General features: G+C 41.4%; 1 pseudogene; it reads right to left on the bottom strand.

The window, feature by feature from the left end:
* Positions 1-1,390: 1,390 nt before the first annotated feature.
* On the bottom strand, positions 1,391-2,743 carry LOC112839559 (selenoprotein W pseudogene; annotated as a pseudogene).
* Positions 2,744-5,033: the final 2,290 nt, after the last annotated feature.

Genomic DNA, 5,033 nt, shown 5'->3' on the forward strand with positions numbered 1-5,033 from the left:
TACTTTATTTAATATGACATTTTACAACACACAGTAGACACTGTAGTTAAACATAAATAATAAATCTACCCCCTTTTTGTGCAGATTTATGCTTTATAAACATCACACTGAGTAAGTTTGGCCTTAACCTTTGTTCGGCAAATGTTTCAGAATTTTTTCTACTGCCACATTACAAGATAAATGTCAGTCTAAACGAAGGCTTTTCTATAAAACTCAGCAGCTTCACAATGGCTTCTAATTCATAGTCCTAAGAGACTACATTTTTTGGTTGAAAATAATTTCAAAAGCTCTTCAAAGTCATTTCAAAAGCCAGAACATAACATTACTCTTGATGCTGCGTGAGGTCAATTAAATAAACTCGAGACACTATCCTCCAGGAGTTATCAACCAAACTGAGAAAATTACATAAAAGTAAGGCTTCAACCAGTATTAATATAATCACCTTTTCCAGAAACCTCAATAAATACACATGGCCAAATGGCTATTTGCCCTAGGTTTCCCTAATGTGACTTGATGAATAGTCTATACAGAAAGTGAATAAGGTTAGCCAGAGGCAAATGATGCAAATATGCTTCAAATTCATTTTCTAAAAAACATACATTGGGGAGCCTGAGTGGCTCTGTCGTTGAGGGTCTGCCTTCGGCTTGGGTCATGATCCCAGGGTCCTGGGATCGAGTCCCACATCAGGCTCCCTGCTCAGTGGGAAGCCTGCTGCTCCCTCTCCCGCTCCCCCTGCTTGTGTTCCCTCTCTCGCTGTGTCTCTCTCTGTGTCAAATAAATAAATAAAATCTTTAAAAAAAAAACATACATTAAAGAAACCTGTGAGCACTGAGATTATATTTTTAAGGAGGTCTGTTACATAGTAGAGCAGTGGGGTTCTCCACTCCACCTGCACATTAGAACCACCTGGGGAGCTTTAAAAATGCCTGAGTTTTCATCCCCTCATCCCAGAGAGCCCAACTGTGGTCTGGTGCGTGGCCTGGGTATCAGGATTTTTAACTTCCTTCCTTCCTTGTTAAACTCATCCAATGTTTACTAAATAGTGAACCATTGCCAACACTGCTGAAATCTGCAACTCACTCACCCAGATGCCTCTCTCAGCCACCCCCTGAGAAGGAAGCCCCAAACCCGACCACCCCAAATGCCAGAGAGTGGCCACAGGGCTGGGAGATACAGGGGGAAAGTGGGGAGAGGAAGGAGCAAGGCAGGCAGGGCACAGAGCTACACTCCCGGGGACACACATACACACACACACACATACACACACACACACACACACACACACACACGAGGGCAGGGACCATGGGCGTCAGTCTCTGCTCCCACCCAGTGGCCGCAGGGCCATCAGGGAAAGCCCAGACGTCCACGAGACATTTCAGTCCTTCCTGTCCTGAAGCATCTGCCACGAGGGGCCGGGCCAAGGTCACTGGACTCGGCCTTCAGGGCACATTAGCCCTGAGCCAAGGTGGCCCTGATGGCGGCCACAAGCTTCAGAAACTTGCTCTCCGTGTCCATGTAGCCATCCCCTCTGTTCACTTCTAAGAAGCCAGTGGCCCTTGCCGCAGATGTCCAGGCATCTGGGGAACTTATCTTCTACCTTCTTGAGCTTAGGGTACCAACACTCATAGCCTCAAGCACCACAATAAACAACTGTGACAGTGGGGGCCCTGGCTGGGGATGGGGCGGGCGAGGGCCGGTGAGTTCAGCTGCTCGGGGCCACCGCACACAAGCAGGATCTGTGGGTTTCATTAGTGGTTCTAGTGGACCAGTGTTCTAGGTTGAATACATAGTGAGTGAATAAGTGAGTTATTTACATATTCTTAGATTACATTCAGAAACCAATTTGAATCAACTGTACTACATGACGATACTCTATACTAGGCTGCTCATGCTACACCAAAATGCACAAACCTAGAGGAAAAAAGAGAGATCTAAGATAGAGAAAGGATTCAAAATGCTGTCAGGTTAGGAATAGCTATGGCAACAGGAGATGCTGAGTCTGAAAAGACAGACCTGGGAACATGAGCACTGCCATCACTTAACTCAAAGGCCCAAAGGACAGAGATCACAGAAGAAGCTGAAGGAAGCTAGACTTTGGCATAATGTAAGACTTTGTTAAAAAGTAGTGTTGTCGGGCGCCTGGATGGCTCAGTTGGTTAAGCGACTGCCTTTGGCTCAGGTCATGATCCCGGAGTCCTGGGATCGAGCCTCACATCAGGCTCCCGGCTCAGCGGGGAGCCTGCTTCTCCCTCTGACCTTCTCCCCTCTCATGCTGTTTCTCTCTCTCAAATAAATGAATAAAATCTTTAAAAAAAATAAAAATAAAAAATAAATAAAAATAAAAAGTAGTGTTGTCTGGATATTAGCTGGGTTCCTTGAAATTGAGAGTAAGTGGTCACTGCAGGAATTCAGACACTGGCTTTTTGAGCTCTAGGCCAGCTTGTTGCAGAGGAAAGCCCTGTGCCAGGCACTTTAGTGAGCATATTTACTATTTTTTGGCCATCCAGTATCCCTTGGCTCTTTCCCTTAGTAACAGCCTCGTTTTCTTTGAAGACCGACTCCTCTCTCACTTTCAGTTTTGATAGAGCTCTCGGTCTAGCGCTAGGGGAAGAACACCGATCCACACCCAACCAACTGTGAAAACTGAATCTCCCTACACAGTACCTGGTTCAAAAATGAGCAAATAACCCAAGTGGAGCCAATCAGAGACCATGGAATCAAACTCTGGGAATTTTTGCTTCATTTTTTAAAAAGTATTTTTATTTTATTTTATTTATTTATTTGAGAGTGAGAGTGAGCAGGAGCAGGGAGAGCAGCAGAGGGAGAGGGAGAAGCAGGCTTCCCGCTGAGCAGGGAGCCGGATGCAGGGCTCGATCCTAGGATCCTGGGATCATGACCTGAGCCGAAGGCAAGTGCTTAACCAACTGAGCCACCCAGCCACCCCTTTGCTTACATTTTTATTTTATTTTATTTTTTTAAAGATTTTATTTATTTATTTGACAGAGAGAGACACAGTGAGAGAGGGAGCACAAGCAGGGGGAGTGGGAGAGGGAGAAGCAGGCTCCCCGCGGAGCAGGGAGCCTGATGCGGGGCTCCATCCCAGGACCCTGGGATCATGACCTGAGCCGAAGGCAGACACTTAACGACTGAGCCACCCAGGCGCCCCTTGCTTACATTTTTAAAGACTCTCTTCCACTAGATTTAAAACTGTGAGAATGTGATGTGGAAAATCCGAACTCAGAGAAAATGAAAAGAAGAGAATTTCAAAATGATCTTATTAATAGCCTCAGAGTAAACAAGATAATGTTATCTGTGAAATAAGAGTGATACTATAGAAAAAAAATATTCAGGTGCCGAAAAAGAGTTCTTGGAAATTAAAAAAATATTATGTTAGTTCTCACCAAAAAAAAAAAAAAAAGGAAAAAAGTCAATGATCAGTGTATCCTGGCTACACTTCCGCTTCCTTAGCAGCATATTCCATTCAGCAGACTGCCTGATAAGCCACCTTTTTTTTTTTAAGATTTTATTTATTTATTTGAGAGAGAGAGAGCACAAGCAGGGGGAGCAGCAGGCAGAGGGAGAAGCAGGCTCCTCACTGAGCAGGGAGCCCGACGCGGGACTCGACCCCAGGACCCTGGGATCATGACCTGAGCTGAAGGCAGACGCTCAACTGACTGAGCCACCCAGGCGTCCTTAGCCATTATTATACTACTGAGCTACCTGGTTCTGCTGGCAACTGCATATATGAAGTACTTTCTTTTGATATTTTCAATAAATACCAGTTGTTAAAAGTTAATAAATAAAAAATTTAAATATAATATTAGTAATGAAAAAAAATCTCTTCCAAAGTTGAAAGATAAATCTGAGAAAATCCTGCCAAAAGTAGTAAAGACAAAAAGATTCATAATAGGAGAGAAATTATATACATGATTAATCCAAGAGGATTAATACGCTAAAAATATAAGATAAAAAAACAGAATAGGGAAAATGGAAACAAATAAATTATTAAAGAAATAATAACAGAAAAACTCCAGAGGACTGAAAGACAGGAGTATTCCTAGTAAAAATTCACTGAAAGCACAGTGAAAATAAACACCAAGACCCACACTGAGGCCCACCATCATCTCTGAAGGTAAATTCTTATTATTATAAGACTTGGAAGAAAATAAAAATAAAAACATAAGAGTGAAGAAGGGTCTTGCCCAGACTCTGAAATGCAAGTCCAAGCAATGCCTTGCTTTTATGGTGCATATTTCTCTTAAACAAAGCTTTAAAAAAAATCATTAAAATGTTTTAAAAGCTTGGTATTTTAAGAAATTTTAGAGTGACCTCCTTAATAAATGTGACAACCAAGATTCCCTGACCTAAAAGAGGCTAGAAGACATAGGTGACTCAAGAAAGGGAACCAGGAAAACAGCCTTCCCTTAGAACCCTGTCTAGTGGATAGTGAAGACCTGTAATCCCAGAATACTATATGTGATGAACAAATTCCTCAAGATGACTTCTTAAAGCTCCAAAATTGGCTCAATAAAGGATTTAAATCAAAAATTTTTGAGTGCTACAATTGTGTAAAAAAATATATCTATAATATGGCCAATCATAAAAATTTACAAAAGTACAATAGCAAGTTTTAATAGTATGTTTCTATGGATGATGTATTTATTCATCCCCCAATTTTTAAAATATTGTTATATTAGTTTTGTGATGAAAAAATTAAGTTCCCTTTCTTTTTCCTTTAAAATAATTGGCCCCAAGTACAAAATGATAACTTCAATTCATTTTGTTTATTCTCATGACATGTTCCAAGATAATTTTGTGAACACCTAAGTGTTCCATTTAGTATTAGGAGAAGTAAAATGTTAAGGGATGTTTAAGCTCTGCAAAGTTGAATAGAATAGCATTTGAATGACAGGATATAATTACAGATCACTAAGGATGTGGTACAAAATGTGCCCAATCCCACCTCTTCATACTTAGCTAAGAACAGAACACTTTAGTAAGATATGAGATTAATAAAATACCAAAAGAAATAA

The sequence above is a fragment of the Callorhinus ursinus genome, unplaced genomic scaffold (genome assembly GCF_003265705.2).
Source record: "Callorhinus ursinus isolate GAN/ISIS: 27379988/994484 unplaced genomic scaffold, GSC_fseal_2.0 scaffold23, whole genome shotgun sequence".
Classification (NCBI taxonomy): Eukaryota; Metazoa; Chordata; class Mammalia; order Carnivora; family Otariidae; genus Callorhinus; species Callorhinus ursinus.